The sequence below is a fragment of the Aythya ferina genome (assembly GCF_964211825.1).
Source record: "Aythya ferina genome assembly, chromosome: Z".
NCBI classification, from domain to species: Eukaryota; Metazoa; Chordata; class Aves; order Anseriformes; family Anatidae; genus Aythya; species Aythya ferina.
This window is the reverse complement of record NC_140299.1, coordinates 49,330,131-49,349,618: the sequence shown is the minus strand read 5'-3', so window position 1 is coordinate 49,349,618 and position 19,488 is coordinate 49,330,131. Positions and strand designations below refer to the sequence as shown.

General features: G+C 38.7%; 1 long non-coding RNA gene across 1 annotated transcript; it reads left to right on the top strand.

The window, feature by feature from the left end:
* The first annotated feature begins 6,704 nt into the window (after window positions 1-6,704).
* Window positions 6,705-17,038, top strand: LOC311426652. Its single transcript, XR_014686900.1, has 2 exons — window positions 6,705-7,021; window positions 16,009-17,038. It is a non-coding gene; the product is annotated as an uncharacterized lncRNA (long non-coding RNA).
* The last annotated feature ends 2,450 nt before the right edge of the window (window positions 17,039-19,488 follow it).

Below are 19,488 nucleotides of genomic sequence, written 5' to 3'. Positions count from 1 at the left end.
TTTTTATGATAGCTATTATTGGAGCAAAGGATGACAGAGTGGCATTCAAAGTATCGTAAAGAAATATAAATGAAAAATTTATGCATTACTTACTGACTGACTGAATTGTTGCAATGACGCTGCTCTTACTAAAATGTTAGCCTGAATGCATAAATATTTCCTTGCACTTTTTCAGAGAAGAAAAACAAACAAAAAAAAAAGACCTTGAAATCTTTGAATTACTATTGAAATAATTTTCTGGGATCTGTGACAGCGTTTCTTTACTTTTGCATTCTGATCTTTGATCATGTATCATCTCTGTCACCCCAAAAGATAGAGAGACAATATTTCTTTAACAGCTGCCACAACAGAAAACTGGAGTTAAGTCACTGGAGTGCTAAAATATAAATGAATCAGAATACACATTAAAAAGATTGAAGGTATAAAGCCATACTGTTAAACAAGGTCTTAGAAAAGAAAAGAAAAGAAAAGAAAAGAAAAGAAAAGAAAAGAAAAGAAAAGAAAAGAAAAGAAAAGAAAAGAAAAGAAAAGAAAAGAAAAGAAAAGAAAAGAAAAGAAAAGAAAAGAAAAGAAAAGAAAAGAAAAGAAAAGAAAAGAAAAGAAAAGAAAAGAAAAGACAACTAGGTTCATACACCTCAAAATAATCCAAGAGGATGAAAATACAAGATAAACTGATGAAATAAAAAGCAAGTGAACAAAGAGAGAAGCACATAAATTATTTATTTTCTCTCTAAAAAGCATGCTGTGTGCTGCAAACCTTTATACTCATACACCAGGGCAATGGGCTGTAAATATTGTTGAGCTGGAGATCTCCCTCACTCACACAAGAGAATCTCACAGATGCCTGAAGGCTAGAAAGCTGGCTTTATACCAGATCTACCTCTCCACACAAGAAATGCTCTGAAATACTTCAGGAATACAACTAAGTTTGAAGGGTGTATATTGCCCCCTGTGAGCTCCAGAACGTGTCCTACTTGCAGCAGCTTTACAGTGCTTAACTTAGGTCAGGATGGATTCATTTTCAAGCACAGTGAGACAGTAAAATAAGTGTGCTTAATTCCTTCCTTCCTCACCTGGTCCAAGTATGAACCTAGTTTGTGCCATAAATACTTGGACCCTAGACTAGCTTGTGCCATAACTGGGTCGAAGTGACCTGTTTAGCTGAAAGTGCTTTTTTTTTAAAAGCAATTTAATCTGGTGACCAGCCAACAGCAAAAATGTAGCAGCATTTTAATGCATTGGCATAAAATTAGTACCTGCGTTATAAAACTGAACATTGTTGTAAATATATTGGGAAGCTCAACCTCCTGTCTTGCTTCAGTTTTAGTGCTGATGGGTATTGTTGTCTGAACGAAGAGAGCCCCTTAGCTTATGCAAGTAAAAACTAAGGAGCATTTTACAAGACTAATGGCTGACATTATGAAGTAATTATTCACATTAAAGCAACAATACTTAACTGTTTTTTCCAGCCCAAGTACATATGCTTTAAGTGCATTGCATACAATGTAGAAATGTATTTTTCTAAATTATTGAGGCCTGTAGGCGGGAAGCCTAAAAGCAAAAGGCTCTGTAATTTCCAGGAAAACAGCCAATAATGAGAGTTTCTTAACTGCATTGCTCTCTGAGGGCTTAGCAGTAGGGATAAAATCGTTTTCTCTGCTAGTCCATTACCGGCTGTTTCAGCCTGGTTTCGCTGCTGTCATCTAGTGGAGAGTCAGAAAAGAGAAAAAAGGCCTCCAGGCGAGGTTTCGCTGCTCTGGAGAAATGTGCCTTTTTTTTTTTTTTTTTTTTTTTTTTTTTTTTTTTTTTTTTCCCTCCAATTTTGTGTGCGCGTTTGTGTGTGTTTTACTTTCCCGCCTGCGACCGCCCTGTGCGGGTTCCTTTGCTGCCACCTGGTGGCAGATAGCCGGGTCCCCACGTAGCCCCTCCGCCCCGACACTCACACGTTTTCTCAATTATGGATGTGCAGAGCTGTTAAAAAGTGGGAGACAGAAAAAAGCCCGCTCATCTCTGCGGGAGCGTCTGCGCTGCCTTTATGGAAGAGGCCTGCTGCTGCACACTTGAAAGGGCATTCGCAGGGGGGACAGCCCATCATTGTCTGCTTAAATGTGAGCTGTATTCTAGCGTTTGAGAAAATAAACAAGAATTGAATGCTTTGGAGGGGAAAAAATTGAAAGACAAAGACATCTTTTTCAAGTGGGGGGGAATTCTCCCTACAATTAATTTGTCCAGGATCAATTAAGGAGACACCCCCTTCTTTAACCATTTGATGCAATGTTATGTTACATGTGTTGTACAGGAATTATTTTATTTGTGGGTTGGTAAAATGGCTTTGTGTTGCCTCTTTTACTGTGTGAGTTTAATTTTTAATTCCTTAGAGATGAGGGCTGAAGCAGAAAAGTCTTCGTCTAACATTTATAAAGTAGGATTAGGATTGGTGTTTGGAAAACAGAATGTTTAGTGTATTCCAAAAGTGCTTTTAAAACTGGATGAATAAAACAACTCTACTAGGTAATGACATTCAAATGGGACATACAGCATTTTTTCCATAGTAAGTAATCTCTGAGATCTAAATTCATCGTTCTGTTCCTGGCCTGAGAGAACGCTTACGCATACACTCTGCTTGACTTCAATGGGATTTAAGCAGGTGCTTAAAGTAAAGAAGTCAAATTTGGATCAGAACAGGAACAAATGTTGGCAAGTGTTTAAACTTTTTATTCCAACAGTAATCAGCTCAACTGCCAGCAAAGTCTCCTACTTAATAGCCAGTAAAAACTCTAACATGCAGCACCAGGTTGATACATTGATATCATACCAGTACCTATTCATAATATCTAGAACAAGGGTGTAACTGCTGCAGAATACTACCTTCGACTGGGAAAACTGGTGTTTGCAGTGAGATGTAGGAGGAATTAGTTCTTATAAAATGTGCAGCTGCAGTCTGGAACTAAATAGCAGCACTAGTTCACGCAGGCTCTGCCAACATATAATTGCATAGGCAGTTACTGTATTTCACAAGTGACTTTAGAAAAACTTACTTCCTTCTCTCCAGCAAATAAGGATTAACTTTCAAAACTACCTAAGGTTTTTTTTTATTATTATTTTTATTTTTTTCAACTGCTCTCTAGTCTCTACTACATCTTGGAAAATTATAAGGAAATTCATAGCTTTCCTCTTCCTCTGCTACATTCTTCCTTCCTTAAAATAGTCAATAAATGTGCATCTGAGTTCTCATTTCATTTGTTTTTATCCAGTGAAGTTGTAGAACAGGGGCTCATGCCTGGCTGTGGAGCTCCAACAGGTGCTGTTTGGATAGCTGTGGTTATTTCAGTAAAGCCTAGAGATGACTCATAAAAAGGATTTTGTATGGCTTGTTCCTTCAGTAGGCTATATATTTTCACACTTTCTATCTTATATTTTTCCTTCTCTCCATGCACTCATAAGACAAAACACGTTCTAAAAGAGAAAAAGGAGAGGTAAAGAGACACTTTGTTTGCAATGGATAAAGTTGGTCATGCTAGGATTTGAAAAAGCAAAATGCAACGTGAGATGTCATGTATTATAATTTCATCTGGGCAGGGCAGAAGTTACTCCTTCAGTTATGATGTACTGGTGTGATTATGCTGAATTGGTGTCATATGGTGTCATAACGCTGAATTTACATGTATTTAAACAATAAGAATCATAACGGCAGGACATGTGTAGATGTTAAATATTACACTCACTATCCCTGAAAGATTGGGATGGTCCCCACAAATTCCCCCAACCAACGAAAGTTTCCCTCTGATCAGTTCAGATATGTTTCGAAGAGGGCCAGACTCCAGAATCTGCTCCTAAGAACCTGGCTCTACTTGGTTATGCTCTTGTAAAGGGATTAATTCACTAAAATTCAAACTTAGTTTAACTAATAAGAACAAAATAGCCTTCCAGCACAGCAAGTATGAGGTTTCCACCAACTATTTTCTTATGTGATTTTTCTGTTTAGAAAATCTTTCTGTACTTAAAAGGCCTGAAGTGGCAGCTAATTGTCTCCATAGTGTTACCTTCTGTAACAGCAATGGGTGCAAGATCAGGTGTAATATCTCTTTGTCATTCAATGTAAACTTTAAACATTTAAAGCACAGTATTTTAGGTAGATTATGCTTTTTGGCTTAACAACAAAAATTTCCACTTATATTGTTTCCGTTATAAAAACAGTTGCTTTTTGCTCGGTGTGTGTGTGATCTTCTGGAAAGCTTTACCTTGTGGACAAAAAGACAAATCCAAATCATCTCTATTGACTCAGGCATCTGCTATGACCTTGCCAGCACAGCCATAAGCTGATTATTTGCATTGTATGGGAATGCACTGATAAGTACAGGAGAGACTCTTGTAACAGTGAGCTACTGTTCATAGTAGATTTTGAGAAGTTTTCCCAGTGCTTACTCTCTTTCATGACACTGAACCAGTGACTGGTAGATGCAAACTCAGTGTACAGCTCATTTCTCAGCTGCCTGGCAGCACTGCAAGCCTAGAATCGTAAGTCAAGTTTGACAGGCCTGTGACCATTTCAAGTCCATTGGCTGGATAAAGAACAGAACAATGGCTTAGAGAAAAAGAAATCTACTCATGAAATAGTGGTCTATAAATCTAAAGTTGCAAAAGATTTAAATTGCAAATTTCATGGTTTGGGGAGTATTTTAATTTCTAGTGCCCCTACCCCTCACCCCTGGTGCTCCAGACAAGTATGTGACCTATCAGTTGAGCTCAGTTCAAATAATAATCTAAGCTATGCCTTGAAAATGATCAGCCAATTTTCAGGTGCTCAGCTTCTCCAGACTTGTCCAACTGCAAACAGCTATGGGTGAAGTTTGCAGCTGCCCAAGTGCAAATATCACAGAGCTGCCCCTGGATATACATTTCTCAAAACCCAACAAAATGCAGGAGGCAAATTTCTGCTGTGGTACAGATATGCCTCAAGTTTGAACTGATGTGGAATCTAAGCATACATATGGTTTAGGATAAAGAGCTTTTGCCCAGATCCCTGAGAAGGTATGACACTGGTTCCTCCCTTTTGCAGCTGCTTTTCTGCAGACTTCATCCAGAAGCAGCCGGTCTGGCCAGTGACACTGCCTCCATCCCCAGAGCCAGTATTCTTTCTGACAGAAGGACTTGTCAGGATGGGATGGTGACTGCATCCTGGTCACAGGGGCTGACTGCATGAGTTTCTGCAGTGGGGCACACTTCAGACTGGTCTTGATACTCCTCTAATGCTTATCTGGACATATTGAGTCCCACAGTCAGAAAATCCAGTTATGAATTACATAACATTAACTTTTTTTTTTCTCCATCCCCAGACCTGAGGTAACTCATCTGGTTGAGAAAAATAAACATTGAGCACTCTTTCCTGTGATATATGATGTTAAGTAAGGCAACCCAGCAACAAAATTCTTGCACACAGACCTATTTTCAATGCATTACTGAAACAAGCTGGCTGACAGTTTTTGTGTTACACGAGAAGGGAATGGATAGTTAATAGTATGACATATGGTACTTTCAGGAGAGCACGTAAATCCTGAGCTGATGTTCATTCTTGTTCCCACCCACATATTTAGCTTCATAAGCAGCTCCAAACAATCCAGCATAAGAACTGTTCTTCCCAAAGAGGGCTTGTTTTCCTCTGGGATTTCCTTTGTGCAGATTGTGCTCTTCTTGGATGTATTCCAAAAGGCCACTTCCAGCTTGAAACCAATTTGCTGCAGCTGCTGCATTAAATTGAAACTCTTGTTGCTCTACGTATGCTAATCTGGGAAGATTCTTGATACTTGCTATAAGATTAGCCTTGTTGGAGGAAACGGTGTGGAGGTCAGGTGTAAGGAAGAGCTATGCAGCTGTTGTACCACATAGCATTTATCTGTTGAGTAGCATGCTTATTCACTTCAAATTTGGTGGATTTCTGTATTTTAATGTCTGCGGGTGTGAGAAGTAAATGTCCAGCCTTGGACATTTGTCTCCAGCTGTCCGTTTTAATGCCTTTAAGTAACAGCATTTCCTCAGAAAAGGAAGTGGTAATGAAGATCCATAGTGATAATGACAAAGGATGGTTTTATTGTGGAAGATGTTTGCTTTTATTTCTTGCCTGATTTCCATTTTTTTTCCACCCACATCTACTATTCTTTTTTTGAATTCCAAGCACAGCAACTTTTTGAAAGCACTTATAGAATAAGACTGTCTAAAGTTCTGGATATAGGAACTGTAGGTGAATAATGCTTGGTGTAGGGCTAGCACTAAATTAGCATTAAATTGATAAAAGAATTAGCATTAAATTGTTAAAAGGAAGATTGCAGGCCTTTTAGAGCAGGTAATGTAAATAAGCAAAGAGCCTTTGATCTTTAAAGTTGCATTACTTCATTTTCTTTTTAACAAGCATTGTCATGCATGCTATCTCAGCTCAATGAGAAGTGAGCTGAACCAAGTATTAGTAAATTGTCTCTCAGTGAGGAGCTGTTCATGGGATCATTAAAGTTGGAAAAGACCTCCAAGATGATTTGTTTCAACTGTCAGCCTACCACCAATATCATCCACTAAACTATGTCCCTAAGTACCTAGTCTGTTTCCTTAAACACCCTCAGGGACAGTGACTCCCCCACCTCCCTGTGCAACCTGTTCCAATGCCTTGGTCTGCCTCTTTCTGAGAAGAAATTTCTCCTAATTTCCAACCTGAACCTCTCCTGCTGCAAGTTGAGGGCATTCCCTCTTGTCCTGATAGTGCCTTCTTCTTCTCTTTTTCCTTCTCCTTCTTACTCTTCCTGTTTCTTAAGAAACTCTACTCATTTTTAGAACTTTTCCTGTTAGATATGTGAAGACAAATGATCATCAAGAATTGTAAAGTTCTTTTGCTCTGAAATGGTCTACATTGCTGTAAAGGTCTTACAAATGATTTTATCTTCTTTACATACCATAAAATCTTCTGGAATGCCTACGATATTAAGTTATCATATAGCACAGTTCTCAATGATTGGTGAGAGAGTGTTTTAATCAGGTAAGTGGTGGTTTGGTGTTTTTTTTTTTTTTTGTTGTTGTTTGTTTGTTTAAAAAAAAAGGGGGGGGGGGGAGAGGAGGAAGAAAAGCAAAACCTGCAAGTTTGTTAAGATTAAGCTGAGGATAAAGAGACAGCCATGACATTAAATTAGACTTTGTCCTTGGTTGAAATGTGACACAGAAGATATCTAAATCAAAGCAAAAATAAATCCTGAACAAGGCATACAGAATTAAGAGAGATCATACAACAGTAGCTCTGACTTTGTGCATATGGGTAAAAATATAAAATACCAGATGTAACTAGGTTTGAAATATAAGATTGTACAAAGCTCAGAACCAGAGAACAATGGGCTGTCTTAGCAAATGAAGTAAAGATACTTACTGCAGCCTGGATGCCAATGCATTAAACTGGCAAGTTGTCAAATTCCCAGGCTGTAGAAAACAAATAAGTAAAACCTAGGGTTTATAGGAGTGATTTTTGTGTGGAAATGAAAGTTACAATATATAACAAACTACTGAAGGAGAGAAGAATTTGCCATGAATCTAAAAACACATCCAACCTTAGAATGAGAAAACAGATTCTTCAGGATTTTATTGACAAAGAGAAATAGGCACATGTGATAGTAGGATTTGCACAATGAACCCCATTAAATTTCCCCCAGACTTCTTTCACCTCTCATGGGATTTTTACCTGTCACTACTCCAAACTTGCTCAAGCCCACCAATTCTGCAATGTAGTACTCATGTCAAAACAGGTATCAAGGGTGGGTCTCCTTATGCAGAAGGAGAATACCCCCATGCTAAATGCAGCCTCATCAGGGAGAAAGTTGTTTTGCTTTCATGGGACTTGTCATTTACTGCTTATGTACAAAGCAGCATCCTTAACACTCTTATGCTTGAAGAATCTTTCAAGTATAACTTGGAGAACAGAAAATATGAATCACTGAGTGTATTAAAGGTGGTGATATTACTCTTGCCCCTGTCACAGGATTAAGAGTGAAGCTATATAGGGAGAATGGCAAATCTTAAACCTTCACTGTAATATATAATCTCCTGTCTAACATTACAGGAGTCTGATATGTGATCTATGCCTCCCTGTCACAGGTATGTTCCATTCTTGCACTTGACATAAGTCTTTCTTAGGGTTATGAACCACCATTGTCCTTGATGTGACCTGTCCTTGAACTGGACAGCTCATCAGTAATAGAGTGCCAGGTGGATGCTCACAGCCATGACCATGAACAAAACATGGTACAGCCCTAAAGCAGGTACCTATTGAAATCCCTCATAGGGAAATGACAGATCATGCTGGAGGTCAGAAACAACATGAGTTTGACTACAAGCCAATCACTATATGTTATAAATACAGAGGCTGGAAAAAGCCTATTTGAGCTCTCCAGGGAATCACAGAGAGCTGTGACCCTTGATCTTCCCCTGAGCTCGGGTGCCTCATACAGCTGACACCTCAAGTATCAAAGCTCATCTGCAGACAAACACCAATGAGAGAGAAGGTGAGTAAAATTCACCAAAAGAGGAAAAATATAGTAAGAGTGTGACTGAATTTAAAACTAACTCCCAAATACAATGCAGTAAGTGTACTTGTGAGAAGCTTGTCATTCTCCTATCTTTAGCTAAGTCCCTGTTTCTCTCATAGCAAATTCTGTTGAATCATTGTGATAAACTGGCTGATGATTAAGTGCTGTTAAGAATCATACAGTCTGATCTTTTGATTTGCCATGAAAGCGTTAATAAATCTTAAATTGCTGCTAAATCAAAGTGTGTAAAAATCTATTTGCACCAAATTGGTGTCATCTACAGGATGGCAAGAAGTGTTACTTACTACTTACAAAAGTATAATATTAATTTTATACTTGTCTTCCCATGAGAATAGGCCCTTGATAATTCACATGACTGGGAAGCAGTAGAAAATAAGCTAAATGTTGTAAATAAGCTAAATGCTGCATGTAAAATGATAGGAATATGCCCAGAAACTTCATATTGGGAAGAGAGGACACAACCTATAAAAGGCGAGATTTTCAGGATGAAATAGAGGCATATAAAGCTACTGAATTGCTGGTATCAATAAAAATAGAATAACTGCAAAAAGAACGTAAGGAAGCTCAGCTGAAAGAACAAAAGTTAGGAGAATGCACTGAAAATATGTTAATACAAGCTCTGACCTCCCAGTATAGTTCAAATTAGAAAACTGTAGTATCTCCTGAGGAGTGGGATGGTAATATTTGAGGTTACTCCTGAACCTCTTCAGTTTACAGCTACACTCGTTATAAAATCCAAAGAAACTGGTTGACCTCAGGGTGGTGGATGTGGTAATATGCCTTGGAAAACAATCCCCTAAGAAACAATTCAAACAGCAAGTTTACAAGAAAGTACAATGAGAGACTGGAGAAAACTGGAACAATACTTATGGAGGGCCTGTCTAACTAGGGGAGATAGGATTTTACTGAATGGCAATGAGGCTAATGGATACAGGTGCCCTAGTGCCTTTTTGAAAGCTGGCCCTGACACCTGCATGATTCCCATTCAGTAAAAAGTAGGGGGGCATTTTGGGCTGGTGGAATACACTTACTGGAGAGAAAAGAACTGTCTATTACACGCATTAAATCCCTGTGCAATCTCTCTGCTGCTATTATGAAAGCTGTCTGTATTCAGGCTATTCCTGAGTGTTACCACATGTTCCCATTTTGAGAACTGTAGACCACACTAGGCTAAAGCCATTAATCAGGGGAGCCCCTACCACGCTCAAACCTTATCTTACTGCAAACTGAGACCAGATCAAGAAGGACATGTTTCTTAATGCTCAATTAACTGTAAGGGTTATCATTGGTGAAGCTGACCAGCAAGACATACTTCAAAGACATCTCCCCATTTGGGCAGAATTGATGCATGATGTTATAAATTATGGGTGACAAATGGGAATGGATGATGCATCACAAGGATTAAGGACTCAAGTTAAAATGTCAGATTAGACAAACACCCCAAAATGATCCTCAAAATCCTAGACACAAGCCCACTGCTTGACAACGGAAGCCTGGAACAAGGGATAAATTATGGAAACAAGTCATGGCATAGGGTGTTCCCAGAGCTGTTATTCACAGACAACTAGATGGAGTCATTCTAAGCATGATAGAATTGATAAAAGCTTCTCAAAGGTAAGCCACTGCAATGTCACCTGCTACTGCTCCACTCTAAAGAGCTTCTTCAGGAACCCTTAATTCTTACTGCCCTCTGTGAAAAAATACTGGAGGAATTGCAGGAACAGAAATCAAAAAACAGGTAGACCCCAGATGGCTATTAGACCTGTCTGTCCAGAAAGTTGATGCTTAGCAATGCATAAGTGATTATGGCCTTTATATTATGCTTCTCATAGTTCCCCTCCAGCAACCAACTAAATTTATGATACATACAGGGGCACACATATCTGTACTTACACAAACTGAAGTAGTCATGTTAGTATTATAACAACCTAAAGTTAAATTAACCAGCATTAATGGGGGCAGCAAACTGCCCCACTGCTGAAGTAAACATTTGACTTTTGGGCAAGAAACAAATAACCTCAGTTTGCTTTGTGGTAGAAGATGACTATACAACTGTTTGTTGTTTTACTTGTACCAAGATGGCAGCTACAAAATGGTAGTGCCTGGTCACTTAGATATGAAGTCACAGAGTTGAAACTAAAACTGCTACTTTCCATCTTCTTCATGTGGCACCTACACTCCCTGATTCAAGTCTAACTAATGTTCCCCAATATCTAGCATTGGCTGCTGCCAAAGACGGAATTTCAGCTGTTATTGTGAATTTAAAAGTCTCAGCAAATTATTTTTGGCACACATTTCCCCATACAATTTTCTAGAATGGCCTGCTTGTGAATGTGACAATAGATGGTGCCTTATGATTGATTATGCATGTCTCAATGCCAATACTGAACCCTTAAAAACAGCAGTCCCTACTATTGCAAATGTAACTGCCACTCTACAGGCAGTTACTCATAAATGTATGGGAGTTCTATATATAAAGGTTATATTTTTTATTCTCCCTTGCAGGAACAGGACACACTGTTTCGCATTTACTTGGGAAGGGGTGCAGTACACTTTTAACAGGTTTCCCCAAGGTTATAAACCTACTATAAACACTACTGCTCATTAAGCAGAGCTTTTACAGCAAGTATCAGTTCCATTAGAAACCTGTTTCTATCTGTATGTAGATGACATTCAAATTGGGGGTGATTCTGAAGGGGCAGTAAGGACAGATGCTGCCCCTGTATGGGAAGCCTTGAGTAGTGCTGTAGTTGTACCACTAGAAAAGTTCCAGGGACTTGCCCCAGAAGAAAGATTTTTAGAGGCCTCATGGATTGCTGGCAGTGCTTCAGTTCCTCCTGGTACCGTGGAAAAGATAGAAGCTTTGCACCCTCCACAATCCAAGAAGGAGCTCCAGCAAGTATTGAAAATGTTAGGATACTGGAGAAAGCATGTACCTGAGTTTTTGATTATAGCCATATCCCTTTATTCCTTTCTATGGAAAGGAAAGGTATGGGAATGGACTGAGGAACATAACGAAGTTATGAAAACTTTACTGAATGAACTGTGAACATACCGATCCCTTGGGCCAGTGCACCCCTCTGATCCTATTGTTGTAGAATGGGGCCCAGCATCTGATTTACTGTAATTTGTTCCAAGTCTGTCCTAATGACCTGAAACAACCTCTGTTGTTTAGTTCAACTGCATTTAAAGAGACAGAACAACGATCTTCTGAATGGGAGAAAGGGGTTTTACCCTTATTTACAGTGGTGAAACATGTTGAGAAAATACATCAGGAACAGCACTTAACAACTAGAGGACTGCCTAATTTAATAGAGGAAATTTTGAAGGGAACTGCTCCTCCATGAGGAATTGTTCAAAAACTCATGCTGAGAAAATATTATGTTTATCTAAGAGGAGTCACTGACAATATGCAATTAACTGAAGGACAAACCAAAGATTCTAAATCCCATATAACTACAAATAGTGATCCTTTAATTTTGCAACAACCTTTCAAACCCTCACCAATTCTTGTTGTCTTACCCTTAACTGAAAACATGCTGACCAACGGTATTTGGTTCACAGATGTTTCAACTCAAACAATAAAAAGTATATAGCCGTGGGCCTTGTATCACCACCAGCAAGCAGGCAGTGGAAGACAGAAAAGGTAGTGAACAAAAAAAAAAAAAAAAAAAAAAAAAAAGAGAGAACTCAAAGCTTTGTACTTGCCGCTCAAAACAGAGCCAAAGTAAAATACATGGACTCCTATGATGTTTGAGCATGTGCCACATAGTGGCTCTGTCAACAGCAAACCTGGAAATACATGTAGTATATGAATAGATCCCCAGTTTGGAGAAATGAAGATTGGCAGTTGTTTTTAAACATAGCCAGGAACACAGCTTTTAAGATGGGATGGGTAAAAGCATATGTTAAGATAATGAGCCTGCCACAAAATGGAATCGGAAGGTTGTTGACTTAATTAAAATTAGGAAGATCACTATACATCCTGAATGGTATTGGCTAGGAGAATTTTACATCTCAAGTTAGGACACAGTCACAAAGATACCATTTGCAACGGAAAACCCAAGGTTGGCCCCTGTATGGGAAAGCATTTGAAACCATTCTTATTGGGTGCCCTCAGTGTTGACTCAGATTACAGACTGATCATCCCAATAAAGCACCACTTGCACATTAATGATGGAAAAAGCATTGTGGTCTACCTAGCAAGTTGATTACATTGAGCCTTTAAAATCATCCACCAGGTACAAGTATATTCTGACAGGAATAGAAGTGGTGTCTGGACTCTGAATGGCTATGAAATGCCAAGCAGCCAACAGGCAAAACACTACCCAAGGTCTTTCCTCATGATTCTCAATTTTGTCCACCCCTCACTCCATTCAAAGTGATAAAGGCTTTCATTTTAATAGTAAAAAGGTGCAAGAATAGGCAAAGCAAGAAGGAATAAAATAGGTGTTCCATACCACTCCATACTATCCACAGTCCAGGGTATAGTATATATAGTATATATACTATATACTATATATATATATATATAGTACTATATATATATATAGTATATATATAGTATATATATATAATTTTATATTTATAAATAATTTTATTTATAAAATAATAATTTTATAAATAATTATATATATATATACTATATATATATAGTACTATATATATATATACTATATATATATATAGTATATAGTATATATACTATATATACTATATAACAGTATAGTTAAATGAGCCAATGGGTTACTGTAAAAGCATCTTTAGCCACATGAAGGGCAATAAGACAGCTGTCTTTCAAAAACTCAGCACCAGCTGAATAAGTGGTAGGGTCTGTTTGGAAGTCTAGTTACTCATGCCTTCTTAACGTTTCCTTTGGATAAGCCTCTTGATAACTGGCATACCTGGTGTCCAATGAAACCAAGACAGCCCATCACAGTAAAATTACCTTCTACCAGACTAATTTAGTACTGATGACCCTAATTAAGCCACAAGGATCTCTGGCATGGGATGCCAGTGATAAAAGTAAAGCATAAAATTAGTGCCAGATGGATTTATTCTGCATTTTAAAGGGGATAAGCTGTTCGGCCTTCCCCACAGAGACCTGTCTTCCTTTCTTTTACAGTAAACAATGAATCATACTAACACCATAGGAATGACTAATCTACTGGATGTTGGCATTTTCATATTGTTTGTCTCCTCATTGCATTAATCTGCTGGGATTAGTCTTGACAGCAATTATGACGACAGCTATATGCCCCTATCCGTTCGCTTGCTAATTGGAGTGGATATACTCACAATTACCAAAGCACAAGATCCTTGTGACTATGTATTGGTAAAATACACTGCGAGTTTTGGACTAAAACAAAATTTAAAACATTTAAATATATTGACCATAGTCATATACAGAACCAAGACATATTTGAAAAACAAATGGAGTTGGGATAGGGAAGGTATTAATTGAGTTCACCAACTCCAGGAGACACCAGGAAAAGAAATAAAAATAGGATGCCAGGTGATCAACGGATCTATTCACCAGAAACAAACAAACACTGCTGTATGTCATGCAGTTTCAACTTGAGAGAAAGCAGACAGAAAATTACATAATACAGCAAATTGTACACTGGTATGATTTTACCTTAATACACCCTATTTTGCTAATTTTGTCAATAGGCTTACTGTGGTGTAGGGCTAGAATTTATATTCAAAATGGACACATGCAGAGTGTGGGAGTTGTGTATGATGGGCTCATGCTTACATGGATTTTGTTGAATTTGCACCTAACATCTACCTCACTAGATCCCTAAATTTATCTGCAGTAGCACTACACTATTATGTTACTCTTTCTAGATGGGAGTGGATTTAAAACAAAAACAACAACAACAACAAAGAGAAAGAGAGGATTTGGAGCAGTGGACCACTGTATTCTATCTATCTTTAAGGGAAATTAAAGAGGACATAATTTTAATAGGAAGCTGGATTGAAAATCATACTGAATGTACAACAACTTCATCCATTACTGTAAAATATGCTGGAAGTAGAGATGGATATGTTCCTGATCATACACACATCTGTCCTTTTGGACATGAATGTTGGTATAAATTTACCATACCTCATTAGATAGTAATGTACCTTTGGGTAGACCCCAAGTCCTGCTCCAGCTTAGGTCTCCAGTATCAAGCAACCACCACCCCAAGCTTAGCCTCCTATTAAATTGTCTCCTTGCATTTATGACCCTGGCCCTTACATAATTAAAAATACAGGAAAACAGCAAGTTTTCTTTAATCCTCATTGCCTCTTAAAAAGGGTAGAGCTAACACAGCACATCAATGTGTCAATAATAAGAACAGAGTGTTCTGCCTTTTTGGGAGTAGCCTACTTCTACTGGTTAGCATGGTTACATGGATGATCCTTAATGATCACTGGAATAGTAGGAACAGGACTAGGAGCACCTGGAACAGGACTGGGAGTATTGAATACCATAGGTGCTAAATTCCTAATGAACACATTAAGTGCTACTGCTGTTGACGTAAACAAGTCAGAATACCCACTAAAATAATCTTTGTTATCCCTAAGAGCAATACAATGGCTCTTATCTGACATTCTGTATCATTGGGAATGAACTGAAGAAAATGACCATCAATTAATTGTAAATGTCCTTGGAGCAACCCAAGGTATAGAATCATAGAATGGCTAATACCTCTTGCCTTGAGATGTATGCAAGTGCAGTTATGGATACAGTCCATAGTAGCAGCCATTATTAAAGAAAGGGAAGGAGGAACCCTACCCACTGAAATGTGTGAAGTTATTTGGGATAATGCATTAGAGTTTGAAAGAGTTTCAATTGTGGTGGCAACTAGTCAATTTTATTTATTATTGAGAAGGTGATAAGATTATTACCTTTGTCCTCACTATATGTAATGCACCAGTCAGTACATATTATATATCCAAGTATTGCCTTAGAACTAAATCATAATGGTACCACACTATATCCCTTAGAGCATAGTCTGTAGGCCCATCAAAAGGATGAAGAGTGGCAGACAATTGATACAAATGCATGCATTGTGCAGGAACAAAAAGGTTTCATCTGCAAAAGTAATGCTCTCAAAATTCAAGACATCTGTTTGGGCACAGAGCAAGTTTTCTGTCATTTCAAAATACACAGCAACAAAGCTCCTAGAACTATGGTCATGTATATTAGGAAAGGATGTGTATGCATGGGAACATTGTGTGATTATTTGCTAATAGATGATATATTTCATAGTATAACCAATCACTCTAATCTATGCATGTGTAACTTTTCCATGACCATTGGTTATGATTTTAATTTCTCTGTATCCATAATTATTCATGAAGATTTGTCTTTTGATTACATGTTATATATTGAGCTGCAACTGACACCTATTGGTATGTACCTGCCTTGAATCAACAGACTTCTCCATCATCCTGATTTGATGAACCTACAACAACAAGCACAGATATCATGACAGAAGACTCTTCTCACTGTCCATCATGACAGTCAAGGAGTACATCAAGCACAGCAGAGAGTCAAAAAGGATGGAGAGTACTGATGGTGAGAAGTCCTGTTTGGTGGTCTCTTATGGCACTCAAAGTGCTGAAGCTGATGCTATACCCCATTGTGATTTTATTAGTTCTTACTGTATTATGCTTACTGTTAACCATTGCCTTATATGTTTGGGGGATGACTAGATAAGCTGTGCTGCTGAAGATAAAGTGAATTGATTGTAGTCACAGGGTAGAGTATGGCAAGCACATTTTTTACATGTCCTGCTCATATATTTTACGTGTCCTGCTCAGGCTTATGAAACACAGTAGGGCTTGATGTATCTGTTCTGTGAACTGGATAGCTCATCAGCAATAGAGTGTCAGGTGGATGCTCACAGCCATGACCATGAACAAAGCACAGAACTGCCCTAAAGAAGGTACCCATTGAAATCCTTCATAGAGAAATGATGGATAACATTGGAGGTCAAGAACAACATGATAAGGAATCTGAGTTTGACTACAAGCCAGTCACTTCATGTTATACATACAGCAGCTGGAGAAAGCCTATCTGAGCTCTCCAGGGGTTGCAGCAGGGTATGGCCCTTAATCTTCTCCTGAGCTGAAATGCATCTCTGGGCTGACTCCTTGAGTGTAAAAGCTCATATGTAGGCAAATACCAACAAGGGAGAAGGTAATTCACCAAAAGGGGGAAAAATCTAGTACAAGAGTGACTGAGTTTAGAATACACCTCAAACACCATGCTGTAAGTGTACTTGTGAGAATCTTGTCATTCTCGTATCTTTAACTAAGATCCTGTTTCTATTGTAGCAAATTCTGTTGAATCATTGTGTTTAATTGGCTGATGATTAAGTGCTGATTAAGTGCTGTTAAGAATCATACAGTCTAATCTTGTGATTTACAATGACAGTATTAATAAATCTTAAAATGTTGCTAAGTCAAAGTGTGTAAAAATCTATCCGTGACACTGCCCTGTGCTCAGGAAATCATGGTTTGAAACACAGTAGAGCAGCATGAGAGTTCAGGTTAGTACCTTCACATCAGTATAGTGAGGTCTACCTCTAGAAAATGTACTTCTCCAGCAAATAGACAGTGAAGCCTTGTGCTATTTGAGGAATACTGCTCTCTGGGTAGTAATAAGGATTTTTATGTTATATTCAATTAGTCTAAGGAAAAATATTTGTGAACTGTACTTACTGATTTAAGTACCAGCTCTACTATCATTCTCAGTGTGGCAGCACCTAAAGGACACAAGTGACAGGGCAGGGCTTATTGGATGTTAATTCCAGCACTAGGTGCTGAATTGCTGAAATCTGTTTTATCTGTGTTTTTCTGTTTGTTTGTTTGTTTGTTTGTTTTAATCTGTTGTTAGCTGATAAATACAGACCAGTTTTGAAATTCACAATAACAATTTCTTGAATGAAAAAAGGCAGAAATAACGATTAGCAACATAGATATTGCAAGAGCAAAGTAATTTGGATACTCCTTGCTTGCTTATATTTCTCATACTGGTGAATAAAGACAAATACAGCTAATAATAGACTAGATCACTAAGTTTTATACAAAAATTTCCTTAGGGCATGATATTGAGTGTTATTTGCTGCCCATATCCACGGGATTCCTCATCCTGAATATTTTCTTACTGCAGTTCATAGCTATACTCTCAGATGTATCACAAGCCCTACAAAGCTTATTCTTTTCTGCTGTTTGCTTGGTTGGTTGTTGCTGACTGGCCCTCAGTCTCTCCCCCACCCCCTTCCTTTTTACACAATAGAATTGAGGAAAATGGCAGCGGCTGTACTTTGATGAGCATCCAAGTTGGAGTTGTCAGCATGGACAAAATGCCCTGCTCATATGCTAATGCAGGACTCTGCAGCTGTTTCTTTCAGGTGGCCTGATTATGGCCACACTATCACTCCTACAATTCACTGCTCCTGACAGTCTGGAAAGATATCTGCATCGTAAAAGTGGTGGCATAGCTTTTCTGAGGAATTATTTCTAGATGATTGTCGTGTTAACCCAGGAAAACCTTAAATTTACCCTTCTTGCCCTAGGGGAACTTTCCTGTCCGTGCACACAGACCTCTCAAAAGACCTTTGCAGCCCCTCTCTGCTGTAGCTTCTGTAGCTGAGCTGGTGAGGCACAATGTTAACATTTGGTACATAAAACATTTTGATACAGCCCTGTAAGTAATTCATCTGCTCAGCCAGTGGCTAGTTTTGCTTAGGACAACACATAAAGATTAGGCGCCATGTGAATTTTCTAGCTACTTGAAAAATCAGGAAAACAATAAAGAGCAAGTTCTCTCTTTTCTTTGTGGGCTGTAAACACTGCCTATTTTGTCTAAAACAACACCCTGACATTCTGTCTTGAAGCAAAACAGTTCAAACAGATTTACTCTGTGCCAAGTTGCTGGCCAGTCAAAAATGCAGAGAGTGATTTAAGAGCTATTTAATACCACTTAGAAGGAGTTCTGAAGGCTCTGTCACCAGGGCTAGTGGGGTAAAGCTGAGCCAGATGCTCTATGGGGCATGATACCCTGGAGAACAATGGACTTCCTTAGCAGAAATGAAGTGAAAATTCATTAAAAGCAGCCTACCGTTGTCTGCCAAGAGCTGCATTTCCTGCACGGTGGTGTTCCTGCACAGTGCAGATTGCTGCAGGGCGAGGTGAGCCATGGTGCCAGGTGGGAGTGGTGACAGCCAGAAGCAGCTGGTGGCTGTCAACCATGGGGTCTTTCCACCTCCCTGTGAGGAGCAGGTCTGCCCCTGCTCCTTCTCAGCATGCTTGTGAATGTTTCAGCCTGCAAGGGGAAAAATAAAGCTTGTTGTGTTAACTGTGACATGCAGGCAGTTCTCTCCCTGCCTTTGAAATAAGAGGCCAGTTTGGCCACATGCCCACATTTTAAGTCCCAGATTTTATTTTTCTTTCATGGTTTTCCTTCCTTTTGTGACTAACCCATTTCCACGTACAAACATGTGTGTTGTTCCATGCTTTTATTTAAACTGAAATTGTTGCTGCTGGGGGGGTGGAGAGTGGGGACAGATGGACAGACGGATGGACGGATGGACTTTTTTTTTGTTGGCATTGAGCCATTGAGGCATTGACAGTGGTACGGAAAACTGAGTACACTACCTTAGAAGTCTAAAGCCTTTTTGTTTTTCATTCATGTTTTGTAGAGCCACAATTCTTTGAGACAGCCATGTTAAAGAAAGTTCAAAAGAAAACAAGATATGAGTTTATGGAAACCTATTTTTTTTCATGAGAAGTATTTATTCATATTTGCCTGATGATCAATGAAGTTTTAAGACCTTGCCCACATAGACATACCTCTTTGAAACTTGGGGTAAATCCATAAGCTTTATGCTGTCTCAACCCAAGGCTGCAA